Raw genomic sequence first — 18,983 nt, forward strand, 5'->3', positions numbered from 1 at the left:
ATTAACCACAGGATGAACTTCCTAAGATTGCTTTTGTGTCTGTTAGGTTGTTTATTTTACCTAGCTTGAAATTTCCTTTTACGCTTTCAATGCTACGTAAAATAAACAACCATACAGGCAAAGAGGGAGCCTTCATAAATGCCTTAGCTCCTTTGCCTTTATTCCATTGTCTCGAAGTAATTAGCGTACTGTAATCACGATTTCAAGAAGAAATCTTTGGTTTTTGAATTAATACCATAAAAGCTTAAAAGTTATTACTTCTTCGCGTTTTTAATTTAATTGCTAAAGTAGAACTTTCAATTAAAAAAAACTTTGTTTTTTGCCGTTATACTATTTGTTGTCACCGCAGATTATAAAGGTTTTCTTTTCTTCAGACTTAAGTGATTCTTTAATTTTATAACCAAGTTGTATTCTTCTTTTATATATTTTGAAATTAACTAATTGCTTTTTTTTTTCTTTTTTTTTCTTGCATTTCAAAGTTGTTTGTTACAAAAGCAATCTAAGAATTTTTTTCGTTACATACTGAAATCATTTTGAAATAGAGTTAACTTGTGTACTTAAGTAAATATCTTTATTTTTTTATTGTTAAAATGCTGTATTCATTCATTAAAACCTATGTTCTTGATTAGAGAAAAGCTCCCTATGAATGGATGTCAAATGGTTTCATCTGTTTTGCATAAATATGTCAATTAGTTATATAAGAATAACTACATTACTTCAACTACATTACTTCTATTCTTTCACTATTGCTTGTTATTCTAGCAACAATTATTATACTATATGAAAAAATATCATATAAGCTTTGTGCTACAATATGATTAAAGTGAAAAACAACGTAAATAAAGCGCAAATATTGGAGTATTCTTTAATCAAATTATTATACTGTTTGAAAACTTAGTTCAAAATAATTTTGATTACTTTTTAGTTCTATCATAAATACACATATGTTTTTAAGAGTAATTTTAATAGTTTCTTAAAATTCTTATTCTAAGTGGTTTCTGGAAGTAAAGTTTTTTTTTTTAAATTTCTGTAATCTTTCCATGTATAAAAAATTAATATACTGTTTTGTAGGTTCCCCCCCCCCCCCCAAAAAAAAATTGTGTTTTTTTTTTTAACCATTTTATTAAAAAAGTAGCATCTTTTTAAAATATATCTTTTGTTCAACAACTTTACACAACTTAAAACGTTTAAAATACTGCATTTTATACAAACATACAATGAATTTCAAGTAGAGCAAAGAAAGAAAACCATTATCGTTGGTAATGTAAATCAGGGAAATTTGGTGAACTTAATCAGAGAAATCAGGGAAAAGTCAGGGAACTTTTTTTCACAATTCCTGTCGCCACCCTGTGATAGAAATTTGAAAAATTTCTTTTGATGTTTGACAAACCCAGCGAAGTTTTTATTCATTTATTTTCATGCAAAGTTTAAATTTGAAATTTTTGAGTTTTTTTTTTTTTTTTTTCTACACCCAAAATATGAAAAATAAATAAATAAACTAAATTCGTGAAAATTTTCAATTCTTGATGGATTTAACACACTTTAAAGGGTTGAACACATTTTTCAGTTGAGTTAGAGTTTTAGCTCTTGTGGTAGGAAGGATGTGTCTCATCCCCCCCCCCCCCCCATTCTGCTGGGAATAAACTTGTAGAAAATGTACTTATACTGTATTACACTTTTCAGTTTTAAATTTTGGTATGATATAAATATGTATTTGGGGGTTTCAAAAACCTAACAATTTCATGTCGGAGAAGAATACCAAAATAATTACTTGTCCCAAAAAGTTGGTTTTTAATTGTAAAAAACACCATTTTCATCACGTTTCCATTCATAAATGGTATCGCTCATTAATTTTTTTCTAAAAAATTTTTAACCAGCAATTTGAAGTAAAAGGCAACTTGAAATTTATTTAATAATAAAAACAAATATATGGTATATTTGATTTCCGAACTTTGAACTAGATCTCTCTTGAAAACTCGATAAGTGGTTCACTTCAATGCATAGGCACTTATTGATTTAAAAACAATTTTAAATATAATGACTTTCATTCCGGAAGGCTTTTTTTTCTTCTCTTTTTTGTATGGTTACTAATAAAATTTGAAAAAAAAGAAAAAAAAAAGGTTTTGCTTTTTGTTTTAATCTACTAGCCGCTAAATGTTCGCGATTTTATTCATTAATGCCCTCCACCACATTTATGAAATGTACTACCTTTTGAATATATCTCCTAGTATCTTTAAAAAATTGCATTGCCCTAAAAATAATTATTATACACGAAAAGTTTTTTCAGTCATAAGTACATCTAAAACTGTGCAGTATTTGAAGTTCGGAATTATTATTTTTTAAATTTTATTTATTTATTTTTTTAACGACTATTTTGCTACGCGTTTTACTGTTTCGCACTTTCCCAACTTCCTCCGGATTACTTGAATGGATGTAATTTGCGGTGTAGACGTTTGACCGAGATTTAGGAGGAATTAATGGGGATAGATTTGCATCTGGTGAGGATCTAAGTTTTCTTTTGATGAGAAACAGTTGCATTTATTAATGTGTGAATGGAAAGGTTGGAAAGTGGAAAAAAAAATTGCGGTTATTTTTTACCCATTTAACATTTTATTGTTTCGAAATAAGTGTTTGTGAAGCTGTAAGTTATTATGTTTTCTACACTGCATAGACTAATTATGAATAACTTGAGAGCTATAATAATGAAACAAATCAGGGTCGTTGATGTAAATCAAGTGATTTAAAAATATATAATTAATATAAATATGATATTTAACACTAAAAATTGTATCCTCTCACTTCAGTGCTGCTGTGGGACGGTAAAGTTCAGTATCTGCAGAAATGAGTACATTGAAAAAAAAAAAAAAAAAAGTGGTGTAGTTTTGTGTTCCATACTAACAATAGGGAACTTGGCGTTTTTTTTTCGTGCAAAATTTTATGCGGATACGAAATTTCCTTTTTTTTTTTCGTTTTTAGATTTTTACGTTGTTTTTATGAAAAATCGCATCATCCCATTCCCGTTTTAGTCAAAGATACAAGCACCAGTAATAATTTTTTTTTCTCCGAGTAAATCCTTGATTATTTTTTAATAATAACAACGAAAGTGTCTTTGAAAAGTTCCACAGTCTCCGGTCTCTATTTCTGCGAAATGTGGGGTAAAATTTCATAATTTAATGATATTTTTTTCTTCTCGATTTTTTGTTACAGAATTCTCTCTTTGCTGATCAATTTTCCGATATTTTTCATTCTTGAAAAATCTTTAAAGATTGCTACTGATGTATCAATTACTTGCATGTAGCGAACAAGAACTAGTTTCTTAGTGTTTATCACAAAGAAATTAATCGCATACTGCGACTACTCTATCAGGCAAACATTTTTCTGTTTTCAGTTTTTATTCCCAATTGAAAATCAGCCCGAATCACCCGGGGACCTGCACGAACGAAGTTCGGATAATCGAGGATGTACTGCAGTGAGGTACTTGGTTGTGAAGCGATGCACTATCGGGAAAGATAAAATTCGCCTTTTAACCACCAACGGTCAGGAAGCCAATGTCCGCTCGTGACTCCCAATCTAAGCACACGAGTTTAGCATCTTCTTTCATATTGTTTTTTGTTTCTATTAACGAACGTGGTGACAGTCTGAGACTGTGAGAAAAGGGTTGTGCCTCGTTTTAAATGCATCACTTATTTACATCGCTGTCTCCCCGGGGCGAAAGTGAATGGTCACGAGAGAAGCCGATTTTTTTTTTCATTTAATCAGTTCCGCGAATCTACTTAACATGTTTGCTATTATTTTGAACAATGCCCTGCTCCCATGAGCTCTTCTTCGAATGAAGCTTTTTATTTATTTTTCTTTGTCTTTGTCTTTTAATAAATAAAATGTCATTGAAAAGTTGCATAATCGTTCGGTCTTCTGTTTTAATGCGAAATGTGTGGTAAAATTTCACATCATATCGTATAATCACTTCTGTCTTGGTTTTTCGTTATAGAATTCTCTTTTTGCTGATTAATTGCATATTTTCAAAATATTTTTTACTCGCGGTACCCGCACGGTTTTGTCCGTTGTCGAAAATTTAAAGGTCATTTGGTTCGCCTGTATATTTACAAATAATGTATGATGAATTTCTCGCCAATATGCTATGTTCATTTGCTCGTTTATGTTATGGTAATTTACTCCTCCATGTTATGGTAATTCGCTCGGTGCAGAGGAATTAAATCCACCAATGGTGGTAAAAATAAAATCATAGAAAAAGAACAGAATCAAATTTTCGAAAAATCGCTTCGAGGTGCTTATACCTATGCTACGAACTAATTTTGTGCCAAATTTCATGAAAATCGGTGGAACGGTGTAGGCGCTATGCGCGTCACAGAGATCCAGAGTTCTGGCGACATAGACTTTCAGCTTTATCATAAGTAAAGATTCTTGAAAACTCTTTAAGGATTGCTGTTGAATGTTGATTTATCAAAAACTTGCATTGTAGCCAACATTTTAATTAGTTCCACACACACAAAGAAATTTTAATGTGTACTAAGTCATTCCATATTTAATCGGCAATTACCGCTCCATTTTTGATTTTGATGACATTTGGTAGATAATACTGGTACCAATATTCTGCTTTGTCTGTGAAAAACAGAATATATTTTAGTTGTTCTAAATTAAAATGCTGTGACAGCCCCATCCCTTTTAAATGAATCATATCTGGAACATGCGACGCACGTTCCATTTTCTACATATTAGGCTTTCATAGATTTTTTTTTTCTAAATCATGCTGTTTAGCAACTACTAGTAGCATTTCTTGCCACAAAACAGATGAGAGTTTCTTCTACCTTTTGTACTAGTTATCTTCAAAGTTTTAATTTTGGTCCTTATATTTCTGGAGTTTTATATGTGCTCTTAAAATGAGTGGAGGTAATCAACTAAACAACGAACAGGAAAAAAATATTACTAGATAGTTAAACACAGCTAGCGGTTTTGTTCTGTAGAGGAAATTCAAATTTATTATATGGGGGCCTTAAACTTAAAAAATAAAAATAAATAAATTAATTAAATAATTTGAATTTTGACACATTGAGTTCAAATTATGTTTTTCGCAATCACGAGTTGCGATAAGACTCTATTCGTTGGGTTTATTGTTTGTACAAATGGATCCTCTCTCGGGGAACCGACTTTATTTATAGCGGACCCTCTCTACTTTAGACAATCCTCTTTAGACAAAAACAGTATACAGCACAAAACAAACTTCCGTGACATGCCCCTCCTTCTGGGTTATGGCATCCTGTGCGCTCGAGCATGTCCCTCTTCCTGGACGGTGGCGAGTTTATAAGCGTGTGTGTGTAGGATATGGACGCCACCAGGACCCGATTAAGATATCAGGGGACCCTAGAGCCGTATGCTTTTTCGGGACCCCTGTGTATAGTCAACCCAAACAATTTTAGCCATTGGTGAAAACAATTTTAGCTATTGGTAAAAAAAAAAAGGCCATTTGGGGGGGGGGCGCAAAAAATGGGGGCCATAGGCCACGGCCTAGTTGGCGTATTCAGTAATCAGGCCTTGGACGCCACCTCCCTGAAGGAGTAGTCCGGTGTTAAGTGCTGCTGGAGTAGGCTCAGGACCTGAGGAGCAACACCTGCATCTGCAGGGACCGGTAGAAGATGGTGGTGCTCGCAGAGGACCCAGATCTATGAATCATAGGAACATCAAATTTGGTCAGATGAGATTAATGAGCAATTCGTTGATTGCTTGAAAGTTAAACTCGTGGCGCAACAGCCCCCCAAAGCCTACTTGCCTATCTCTGTTTTCGTGACCAAGGGCTCTGGGATGCACGCACACTAACGCTTGTAAAATTCTTTACCCTTCTAGTCTTTTCTAGCAATAACAATTTTAGCTATCTTTTCAACCTGTTAGAGACAATCGCATGCTAAAGTTTCTAGAACTGAAAATTTATTCTCCTTTGTATGAATTTTATCTCAAACGAAGTTGATTGGGCGTCTTTTGTAAGACTTGATTTTGCTGCTCAACTTTACCCTTACTTCTGTCTCGCTGAGAAAGTTCAGCTTGACCTAGCAAATCGACGACAATTTGTCACCCGAAAGGTCAATCTCACTTATGCCTCCTTGGAATGCCACTCCTCGGAGGGAGAAATACTTGCCTTTCATTGATACGAAGGCATCAAAGAGGCGTCTCTCTAACGTAATGCAGATGTCTTTGTTAGAAATTGACGTAAGAGAGGGTAATAAATTAAATTCCTGAATTTCTTTTAGTGCTGTTCACTGAAATCTGTTATAGATTTTAGAACTATGAGGAAGATAGGGTCAGAAAGATAGAATAATTCCTAATTATATAACACTAGGATTTCCACAACGCGTCAAGATCAAGATAGGGAAGTTTGTTTTTAGCCGCCAGTGCCGAGTAGGAAAAAATTTATCATTTGCCACTTCTTTTCAAACTAAAAAAAAAAAAAAAAAGAAAACTCATCAACAAATTGACTTTAAATTGTTTAAAATATAAAACGTAAAAATGATCTGTTTAGGTAAAAATTAATATTGTGTAACTAATGAATGACGTTAACGTAAATCAGTAACGCAGGTGGGGTTGAGGAAAGTAGCAAATGATACTAATATTTTTTTAATTTGGCGTCACGTGACCAGTGGCAACCTCTAATCTTGATCTTAACGCAACATTCGCAAAATGTGAATATCTGTGGAATTTACCAAAAGTATTTGGTCTTTCACCCCGATGTTTTTGATATGTGAATGTTGATAATCTATGGCTCATGTCGAAATTTACGAGATTTTGGACTTTCACAGTAACTTTTTTGTACGGGGTCTTTTTAGCCCGAATAATTTTATCTACCGACATTGGCACATGCCAAGGTAGACTGAGACTCCTTCCTCCCTATACTGCATTCACGGGAAAGATAGACTAGATATAAAGAAAGCAATGCGTCATTTGGCGCTTGTAATCACGTGTTTGGTTTAGACAGGAAACAAATTGGTGCAAAGCTGGCGACGAATGCGAATCCTGTTTGGTAAACCTAAAACTGAATGCGATTTTAAATACGTTCTGAATTAAAATGTGGGGCCGTGGTAGCCCGATCGGTAGAGTGTCGGATTCGGGGCCGGAGGGTCCTGGGTTCAAACCTCGATGGTCGAAGATCCACCGTCGTCATTAAAGGGGACTGGACGACGTTAAATATGCTCGTGGTCTCAATGTCCTCCGAGTGAAACGATACCTCTGGGGGTGCTAGCACCAGGTAGCTATTAGCTCCTGGACTAGTTCTAAATTCTCAAAAACTGTTCGATCCGGAGATGGTGCTGCCATCTATCGGTATATAAAATAATGGAGGCAAGGCACTTAGTATGCAGTCCTCGACATAAATACAGTTGTAGTCAGTTGTGACTCTGAATAGGAATAGGAATTAAAATGTAATGATTTTCGTTTGGTACAAGCTTTCATTAGTGACTCAGGTTAGCAGCAAGAGGTGTTAAATGTAAAAGCTAAAAAGGCAAATAAAGGCCGGAAGATTTTCTGAAGACGCCAGTCTTTTAAGATTTTTTTTGCTACTTTATGATGCAAACATCTACATCTTTCAAGTAGAAGTTGATGTTACAACTGAATCCGGTTCTCTGCGGCGTTTTATCCCGTTTATCGGTTTTTCAGAACTTTTAGACAATTCCGGCTTACTTTTTCATCCCCACCCCATTGAAGACACTTGCTAAGTCAAGCTGCAATCATCATTAACGAGGCGACAACAGGCCATTTGCTCTTCAGCCTCCGCCCTATTTGATCCATAAGGAAACAAAACGAATCTTTTAATTCTAGTTTGCGGTCCAGACAAAGCAGTGCGTTTTGGGTGGATCTTGGTTTTGTTTTTGAGTGTAAATTTCACGATGCAGTTTGAAACTAATAATTGTCAACTTCTTTGTGTTTCCTACTTTTCAAAAGTTTGCTTTAGTGGAAGCTCATTTATATGAATTTTCGGTGCGTTATTTTGATATGTGTATTTCTTAAAATATCTCTTCTTGGGGAAAAAGAAAATCCGGTTTACCGGCGGAAAAGTATTTTTCAGTTGCATGGATGCCAGTTTGCCGTTACAGATGTGACTGTTTGCTCCTAAAATATGCGCAGTTGCACTGAAATGAACGAAACACGAACATCTATTTTTTCCTTTCCCTCATCACATAGCTAGAATCGCCTTAATTGGCCGCATAATTCCATTGTAAACGTGATCATTCACTACTTCTAGTCAACTTTTCTATTATTTTTCCATTTTACTACAGTTGCTGGCAAATTTTTTGAGTTGTTGTTGAGTAAGTATGTTTTTCTGACCAATCTTTTTTTTCTTGTAAGCAAAATTTCTTTGTTATGTAATTCTTTAATTATTAGCTTCAGTCAATCAGCCATCGTACATGATGCAAAATTAATGATATGTGTTAAATAGATTTTTAAAAAATATCAAAAGGAAATTTGAAAAATTTAAAGCAGGATTTTGAGACGATGTGTTAAAACTAAATTTTTAGTATTCGGTCTAAATATATGTGGCATTGTCACAGCACGCAAGGGAGCAGCTGATTAAATCGCCGCAGCAAAGAAATTTCGCACAGAAAATGTGATTTCGAATCAAATGGTTCCTAGATTTAAGTTAGTTTCGTTCTCTCCTTTATTCAAGCTGTTTCGTACATTAAAAAAAAAAAAAAGCTATTTTAATGCTTATCAGCATATTAATTTTAAGAGAACTTTCTCTCTCGCTCACTCACACCCCTCCTCTCTTAAGGTCCTCCGCTATAAGTGTTATCTTCAGTTACTTCATTCTTTTCCAAGGTTGTTTTTCGTCCACAGGATTACATAATGTTCTCGTACCTAACCAAGCGTGAAAGGATGCATGATAGAAGCAGTTTGAGAATTCTTGTCTCCATAATATGATTTTGTCACTTTTGTTGAGGTTTTCTTTTCAAATCATAAGCTCAACAGATGTATGTAGAACGTTTGTGCGATTGCGCCATGTTTATACCCTTTTTTTAAAGCGTTAATTCATCTCAATTTATGTGCAATGTCCTGGATAATACTATTAATTTTCGACAGATGTTGGGTGCGCAAACGTACTTTTGGTTCGTGACTTTCAGGAAAGCGTGTATTGTTCTGGTTTATAGGGATAATAATTGCTTTTCACATGCACATACACGGTTTGGATTACTGAGAAGATAGTTATATTTCTTGGTTTATGTTTTTATTTATTACTAGCAGTACCCGCACAGCGATGCCCGTGCTAAAAATTTAATGGAAGTCCGTTGAATAAAAAAACAACGCCCCCTCCCCCTCTGATGGGAAATGATCATTTTTCTTTGTATAAAATGCGTACACGCCTTAAAAAAAAACTATTTAAGTTGCTTTGGAATTTAAATATTTTCGTCAAATCATTAAATTAGATTTACAGTTGCTTTGAAACTCTATTTAGCGAGTGAAGCGGTTTTTATTGCAACTTAAAATATTTCGACAAATAAACAAAAAAAGACATCAAATAATATCTTTCAAATGTAAAAATAGTTCCGCAACTCTATTGTTAATCGCCAAACTCGCCCAGAAACCACGCTATCATAATCATTGAGAAGGATCATAATCCATCCGTCTAACGAAAAAAAAAAAAAAAAAATCGAGTGGAACATTAAAAAATCATCAGAAAAAAGAAGAAAATTTCGCGCATTTCACTCGGATGAAAACAAATCAAAAGTTTCTTTTCTTTCAAAACAAATCTCCAAAAAAATTAATTAAATTTACGGGTGCTTAGACTGAACTGCTCAGCGCCTAACGCGCCAAGAGACCACGCTACCGGAACCAGCCCTTTTGCGATTGAAGCGGATGTTTTTTCTTTAGCAATAATAAATGTTTCGCCAAACAAGAAGTATAAAATCACATTAGCTTCAAATCTTTATTTATTAAGAGCTGCGTTGCCCGGTCTACCTTGAGAATAAAAATTGTGTCAAGTGACGTATAGGCAACAGTCATGCTTAGAAGAAAAAAAAAAATACACCATTGAAAATTACTCTTCCAAACAATGACGACAGATATTAAAATACTTTTCAGAAATTAAAATGCGAAAGATGGATTTTGAAAGCGTAACCATGGAAACACGATATAAAATAAATTTAAGAAATTAAATGCAAAATAAGGAAAGAAACAATCGATTCAAAAAACGTAACCGTGTAAACGCGAAAATATATTTGTTGACAACCTGAAACAAAATTTGAATTTTCGAATTTGATTTAAAAACGCTTGTAACTTTTTTTCCTTTAAAGATAGAAGCTAAGTTTTTCGACCATAGCTCCAGAGAGATCTGGAGTAAAAAATGTCGCTTTTTCCAATGGTGTCAAAAAGAAAACAGAGACAATTCCTTCACTTTTTATTGATAGATTTAATGAAGAAAGTAGTGCCTAAATTTCAACTAAGCCTAATCAAGTTCGAGCTAAAAACGCAAATTACTCCCGCCGTAATAAAGTTAGAGCATTGAAACAAATTGTTTAGTACGCGGAAAATTCTACATTTTTAACGGTATATAATATTAATATGTGCAAGTACTTTTTCACTTCCATATTCGGGAATTTATGTGAGATTTGGGCCTAAATTGGAATAAAAAAAGAACTATTTATCGAATTTTTTCGAATTATAGCCTATGTCACTCAGTAAGAAAGCACCTTTCATATAGTGAAGTAATTTTTCAAATAGGTGCAGTGGTTCCGAAAATTACCTCGAACATATAAACACACAAAACTCCGCCCTCTCTCTTTATAATATTAGTAAAGATTTATTTTTTAAGTTTGAAAATGGATCCTCGTTGGGGGGGGGGGGAGACAGGGACTGAAACTGAAACGAATTTTCGCGACACTAACATTCTTTTGCGTGTAAATTTTAAACTTCTTTAATGCTTCAATTAGAATGGAAGACATCCATAGGAATCCATTCCGCCTTATCTCTCTCCTCTAAACCTTAAAGGGCCACAGACTTTGAACCACTGCATGTGCAGGTGTGCTCACCTCAGGGGCGGGGGGGGGGGGAGGGGGGGGGGGGGGCATGGCGCAGACTGCTCCATTGAAATTTTTAGGGGGTGTTTTGAGGGGTATTTTTCACTTTTTTGTGGAGCTCTTAATTTGAGGGGATCTTTGCGATATTGAGGGGGGTGCGCCCTTGCTCTTAGAGGAAGGGGTACCTCTGATATATGGAGAGCAGTGTATGTTAACCCATTTGTGAATAAATTAACATTTGAAATTAAGAGTGCGCGCTTACATTCCAGTTAAATGTTGTAGACTTTTGCAACAAAACAGTTGCCAATTAATGGTGTGAGGACGCCAAAGCAATTTCCTCGCGACAATGACTTGGCCTAACTAAAAACTGAAAATTACTTTTCCTATGTGGGGTTACCCATCTTTGGTTTTCAACCCCGTTCCGTTAAGAGACATTTGAGTGAGCGTCATTGCCCTCAGGGCATCATTACCCTGCTTTTCTTTATTAATCTCTTTGTAGAGTAATTATCTTAAATATTAGTTTAAATCTTTTTGTATTTTTTTTAAAGATCATCTTTCTTTTTATTTTTCTTCTTTGGATTGACATGGTTACATTCATTTAAGACCTCTGCAACGTCTGGTTATGTATGCAAGTTCAATGATAAAATTAACTACTTGCTGTAGTTTTACGAGAAGAACAACCTGCTTTTTCAATTACATTCTCTTGTTTTTGTGCACATCATTTTTATGCAACACGATTACCTGACCAGATTGATGTGTTAGCAGCTGTGTAACGGTGATATCGTTTTCCACTTGTCTGCAATCTTCCGTGTATTGTAACAAATTCTAAGAACTAGTCACTAGTTTGCATTACTTTGTTGAATCAGCTGCTCAAATACGAGTAAATCGGATGAAAGAGAGACTTAGGTACAAAAACGAAGTTCCTTTTAAGGAATTTAGAACAAGGCAGTTTATGGACCCAAATAATAAAGATTGGTTTTATAGCCCTTGTCTACTTTCGTTCAAATACATTCACCGCATGCTACCACAAGAGCATGTTAAAAGGTTCCCAGTTTTCTGCCGAGTAGAATATATACCATAGTTTAACTTAAAATTGAATTATTTTATGTTGTACCGTAAACTCTCGATTATCGGCGGTCGCATTATCCGCGGGTCGGATTATCCTGTAACTTAACTTTCCTGTAACTTTCAATCAAATCCAGCAATATTTTCAGGCGATGTTGAACAAAACTCCTACCACTTTCCAAAGATCATAGTTTAGTGTTATTTTTAATTTTTCATCTTCGTTAGCATGTACTGTCCGGCCCGCTTAATTGAATATTGTACGTTCCAAGAAATATTATTCGATTAAGCGGGGTATTTGATTAAGCGGGGAAATTTTCTTCACCTTTCTAAAATGACAACATTTGTCTTAAAACGTAATGATAATAATTAATTAATGTTATTGGCAAAAAGTTTTTGAAATAAGCTAAGTTAACAACAAAATAGTTTAATAATTAATATATATATATTACAAGTACGTATATAATAATTATAATCAGTAACTTACAACTTGCGATGAAATCTTTGTTTTGGCACCTTTTTATAGTTCATTATTTTTTGAAAATTTCCATAACAGTGGGTTGCTTGCTCAAGGTCTTTTGGGAATATATTTCTGACTGTTAATTAATTATAAGAAAATTTTAGCAAAAATATTTGCGAATGATGAGCAGAATTATTCGATTGTCGTAGGAAATTATTCGATAAAGCAAGGATCTTTAACATTGGGTCTACGATGAAATATTCGGTTCTGGGAGGTTTTATTCTTATAAGCGGGGTATTCGTTTATCCGTTACAAGCTTAAGCAGGGCTGACTAATAAAATGTAAATTATTTCCGTCAAACAAACTCGACAAATCACAATGGATAAATTTTTCATCGTTGACTAAAATTTGGTAAGATTTTGAAAAATGCGTTTTTCTCCAATTTTCTTTAATTTTTCTTCAATGAATACATTTCGTAAACAGCATTATTTCTCTTGAATGTATGCTCGTCATGCTGTGTTCTTCGCAATCATCATTTTTGAATGAAATGCATTATCACATACACTATATGACCAAAAGTATTGGTACACTTTCAAAAAATTCACGTTTTTACGGATTTCTGGAGAAATAAAAGACCAATGCTCTGTAATTTTTTTCACCTAAAAAGTATACTCTAGCTGTCATTTTCCAATTACAATTAATTAGTATTACCCTGGAAGCATGAAATTTTGGGAGCTTAAAGTGCATTTGGCCGTTGATTCGTTCTGGTATTTATGTGAGTTTGAGCTCATAAGATTTTGAGTAGCACACATATAAACTCGTGAAAAAACGCTCTTTTAAACCGAAATCATCAACCGTTTAATTAAGTAAAATGATTAGATCTCAAGGTTTTCTGACATGAGTCTAAACCTACACCACGTAGAGCATAACTACAGCTCTTGCTCAAAGTTATTGACTCAGGCGTTATAGAGTAATTTTGATTCTTGTTATTTCAAATTATCAACTTAGAGACCGCGTAATTAAAAAAGTTGATTAGTTGCCATGGGTTTTAACCAGGACCTTAAACTTCGATTCAGACTATAACTACAGTTGTGTCCCAAAGTTGTTGACCCGTCGCGATCAAAGTTATTGACCTCTAAATTTGGCCATTTTAAAAAAATCATAGACTTTGAGACCGTTTAACTACTAAAGCCAAGAGAAACAAAAGCTATTTTATACTTTTCTTAGTACTATACTGTGGTGAGTAGTTAATCATATACTTATTTCCGAGGATTACTCATGGCGTTAGCAGATATCCGGGCCCAAACAAGGCAAAAAAAGTTTAAAAAATAGCATTTTCAATTGACCTTTGCCCTCAAAGCCAGGAGTGAGTCACCAAAATATTTATACTAGAATGTACCGAGTATCAAGTAGTATCCTTATTTTAAAAAAATGGTTCGGTTCACTCTTTGTTTTTGAAGAAAAGTAATCATATATTCAGCTCTTTTTTTCTCACGACCCTAAACTTTGACCTAAACTCGAGGGCCAACAAGTCAAATTAAAGAGAAAGAAGCTTCACTTTTTCTTATTATAATACTAGAAAAATATCCTGAAAAATTCAGGAAAATTGGTGGTGTTACCTATCAGACCCCCATTCACCCTGTCCAGCTTTAAAAAAATGACTTAAAAAGCGCTTATTTTTTAATTAAGTTTACATTTTAAAGAAGTATCGTTTTATCCTCTATTGACTGTTTCGTAATGTCTTGTAAACATCGTGTCTTTTTTTTTTCCTTTTCCCTGCTACAAAATTAATAACATTCGCTTGGAGCGTGTTTTAATATTCTAATTCTTTTGTAGAAAAGAATTCAATTTGAATATATTGGTCTGAAAATGTGTTGAAGTCAATTTGAAAGCAAATGACATGACACAGGCGTTTGTCAAGTGCAATTATTCCGAATTTCACCCTAGGTGTCGAATATTTGAGTAAATTATTTGAACCGACTAAAATAAGGTTTCGATTGACTGCTGCATGAAGCTTTTTGTTTGTGAAAATAATGAGCGTTCACCAAGGTCAAAGTGGCATTGTTAGTGGAGGAAATACTCATTTGCTCTTTTTTGTTTCGTGAAATACCACAAAGCATGCATCCTTCCGCTGAAAAGAGCGTTTTTTTTTTCTTCCTCGTATTTTTAAAAGAATGTATACATAAAAAATAAAAACATTCATTTGTATAGAAATTTATCTTTGAATATTATCAAACTGTATATAGCACTGGCGATTAATCGATATTTTTGACAACCGAATTTCACGAATAGTTATTTTTTTAATCAACAATTAAAAACTATGACTACATTTTCAACTACATTTTATGTTACATCTATATTTTTTGTTCGGTACGTTCGGTACGTTTTGTTGTGTACGTACTTTTTCGCTTTTGTAACCCTCGTGTTCCGATTTCTAAGACAAAGCCACCAACAAAGCTCAAAGATACATAGCTTAGCTCAACTCGGGTATACACGTGACTTATTCATGTTCTATCTATCACCTGATCCTTTCTCGAGCAAGTATTTTGTTGCCAAGCCATCAGGAAATTTTCTTCAAAATATATTTCAAAAAATTCTCTTAATTTTTACATTATCAAGAGGTTCCACCCATTCGGGAGATTGATCCCATGTGGTCTGGTAGTTAGAGTCACTATCGCTCCTCCTGTAGACCGTAAACCTAACCCCGGAACCACACAAATAATGTAAATAAACGAAAAGGTCGCAATCGAAACAACATGGAGTAAAAATTTTATTTTGCCGCATAAATTATTTATTTTCGCCTCACCGCATCGAAATATGAGGAATTAAGTCTGCCGAAATTTTAAGACAAATCAAAAGTGAAGTCAGGGTGCTCTTTTCGGTATTTTTTTGAAAATGACGACCTACTAAGTTTTTTTTTTTTTGCTTTGTTAGTTATTGCGGGAAAAGTGGGACGAGGGTATCGGAGTTTTCCCTCGTGAAATCTTTTTCTACTTAGAAGCCAGTTTTAGGCTACTTGTGGAAAAGACGGATTCTATTTTTTTTTCTGCGGAAATTTCTACAGTGAGCAAACCTTAAGCTGTTAGCGCCGTAATGCTGTGATTAGGATCTGCGTAGCTTTCACAATGCTGCCAGGTTGGATTTGCCCCAACCACAAATTCAGGATTTTAAGCTATTTACAGTGACGTTAAGGAGAAGAGGTAGAGTGCCCTCGGTAGGAAAATTTTCGAACTTAAAGTTTTAAAAGCGCAATTTTCGTCTAATTTTGGAGTCATTGGCTAAAAGGAGAGGGACTTGGATAGTTTCTTCGGAAAATTTTAAAAATTGAAATTATAAAGACGTTATTTTAGGCTACCTTTGGCAGAAACTTTGGGGAGACGGGAGAGATGAAGGTACTCGGATTCACCCCCAAGCAAGGGCGCCCATATAGGGGGCAAGGGGGGGGGGGCGCTCAAATCCTCCCTTTGAAATTAGAACTTTCTTGCTTTTAGTACTTTTTTCTTTGCAAAAATGTAAGAACATTTCTTTTCCAGCCATTAATAAATAAGTTATTAAAAAAATCAAATTTCAATGACTCTAATCTGCCCTAAAATAGGTTTTCACGGGGAAAATATCCAGCTAAACCAGGGGGAAAATATTTGAGCCCCCCTTGCAACTTTGAATATGGGCGCGCATGCCCCCCAAAATTTTTTTGATATGAAAATCCTACAAACGCATTTTGGGCTATCTTCGGTGACGTTTAGAGGAAAGACAAGGTTCCCAGAATATATATATATATATATATATATATATATATATATTTGTGTTGAACTTTTAAAAACGCTATGTTAGGCCAACATTTAAACGTTAGAGGAGCAGCTGGGTGCTCTCCTTCGGAAAATTTTCGAAATTGAATACCTAATACCTGTTTAGGGATTTTAGGGAATGGACAGTGGCTCTCCCTGCAGTAATTTTTTGGAAATTGAGGCTCTAAAAACAGTTTTAACCTATCTTTGGTGGTATATAATGAAGATAAATGGGTAAAAGATTCCCTTCTTTTTTTAACACAAATCTTAAACCTAACTTGTCAATGTTAGACACATTAATTTATTTTCAGTTACATGACGAAGTTAGGGGAGAAGGGTGGGTGAGCGGCTTTCCTTGGGAAAACTTCTGATAGAAAACTTTTTATAAGCAGGAGTGGGAAAGAGGTCTGTCTATTCTGGAAATTTTTCGAAAGTAACGGTTTAAAATTGTTATTTTAAAATTTCTTTGGTCTTGTCAAGGGGGTCATGACTCGCTTGGATCCTCGCTTAAATAAGCCGCTCAGGTTATTTCCCTCGGCTTGTTTCTTGCTAAATACACCACTCCGTCATTCGGCGCTACATAATATACATATTTTTTTCATTTTGACATCATGAAATCTGCCACTCCAGGCAGTGGTACAGGTTGTCTGCTCTAGGACTGGGAAAGTCACTACTGTGAACAGGGGACCCTCGGGTGTAATGTCTGCCTCTGGAATTGGGCCTCGCCAGTGTGTGGACCCCTACTGAATCAAATCTTTGCAGCCATTTCAGTGGAAAAACTCTGATAGAAAAACTAAAAGAAAATACATTCGTGCGAAATTTATTCAGTTTTCGTGCAACTGTGATTTTTTAAACCGTTTTATTTTGGCACGTGTTTAAGCTTTGTCTTTCGTTTTTTGTATCCAAATAAAGGAAAGCCACAAACGGGCGCACCGCAGCCATCATAATACATGTACGCCACTTATCAACAAGCTGTGGTAACCTTGGAATGGACCGTAATCGTCTGCTTCCAATGAATTCTCTAGCTATTGACAACAGTCCCAGTTCTCATATTTTTCGCCTTTCTTTTCATCTCTCTCTCTTTATGTCTCTTTCTCTCTCTCTCTCTATTTATTTATTTATTTATTTTTTATTTTTTAAAGCTGATTTACCGTCGCTTTTCGTCGTTGGAATATAATCTCTTAGGGGCCATTCATTAATAACGTAAGAATGATTTTCGAAATTTTCGACCCCCCTCCCCCATGTAAGGGTACGTAAGATTTTTCAAATCTCTATCCTCTATTCATACGAACGATTCCATTTCCTTTTTCAAAATAATAAATAACAAATCTTACATCACTGGAATCGTTATTAAATTTTAAATTAAACCTTTTAGTTTAAAGAAGTATTTACTAAAAAATTGGAATCTAGACTCAAAGTTTTTTCGACATTTTTTTAAAAATATTTTTATTTGATGCGATACTAATTAAAAATAAAATATGCCATACATAGTAGGATTTTTTAATTATATTTTGCGCTATTCATTCTTTTCAAAACAAGTAACAGCCCCGCCGAATATGTGTTTACCTTCCAGACGCAAATGAAATATGATCCCTCCCAAATCACTTGACCCCGCGATTTCTGATATAAAATATTGACTTAGAAAGTATTACGTTAAGAACGGGTTTGACACCCCTCCCCCAAAGTAAGGCCATGTAGAGATTTTCCAACCCTCCTCCCCTCGGGAGCTTTAGTTAATTGAAGAATGGCCCCTTCGCAATAATATTTTTCGGGTTAAATTGATTCCAAGATCAAACTCTAAAACATTCTCAGAAACAAAATTTCTCGTCGCTTGAATTTGTTTTGGTGACACTTTTGAAGGTATGTACGTTACTGTGAGATACAGAAACCTGGTGAATGTGGACAGTTATATGCAAAAGACATCGACGAAAACATGCGTTTTGCCAGTTTTACTTAAATTTTGTTTATCATGCATTCATTTTCTAATGCATCACCTCTGTGCCTCAATAAAAATACATTAATGAGTTAATGTATTCTTCCCATTTAAAGTATAAAATCCTAACTGTTTGCTTAAAAAAAAGAAAAAAAAATCTGTGCCCTCTTTTCTTTTAAAATTTCCGTTTTGTTCCGAATTTTCTCTGTAATTTCTTTATCCATGTGCAAGAGCGCCCATATGCAAAATTTTAAGGGGGGCTCAGATATTTTCCTCATGGTTTAGCAGGATATTTTCCCCATAAACAGATTTCAGTACATATTATAGTTATAAAAATTTGACATTTTCAATAACTTATTCAATAAATGCTGGAGAAGAAATGTTTTTAAATTTTTGCGAAAAAAAGTACTAAAAGCAAGAAAATTCTAATTTCAAAGGGGGACTTGGGGCCTCCTTGCCCCCCTATATGGACGCCCTTGTCCATGTGTATTTTTTTCTATGAAAAATATAAATATCATAGCTGCCAAGTGCTCCGTTTTTCCCGGAGTTTCTCCGATTTTTATTGCGTACTCCGAAAATCCGATTTATTCCAAAAAACTCCGATTTTTCGACTTTTCTGCACCAATTGATTTCAGAAGAAATTTCCTTATCCTTAAAGGCAGGAATTATGTACAAACTCAACAAAAGAGAAGACAATTTCTTTTGACAATTCATTTTTGGAAGCATTA

At 34.5% G+C, this 18,983-nt stretch overlaps 1 protein-coding gene across 1 annotated transcript in view; it reads left to right on the plus strand.

Annotated features, from left to right (window-relative positions):
- LOC129229974 (rho guanine nucleotide exchange factor 26-like) overlaps positions 1–18,983 on the plus strand; it is a 149,679-nt gene that overhangs the window by 17,828 nt on the left and 112,868 nt on the right. The window lies entirely within an intron of this gene.

The sequence above is a fragment of the Uloborus diversus genome, chromosome 1 (genome assembly GCF_026930045.1).
Source record: "Uloborus diversus isolate 005 chromosome 1, Udiv.v.3.1, whole genome shotgun sequence".
In the NCBI taxonomy this organism is placed as follows: domain Eukaryota; kingdom Metazoa; phylum Arthropoda; class Arachnida; order Araneae; family Uloboridae; genus Uloborus; species Uloborus diversus.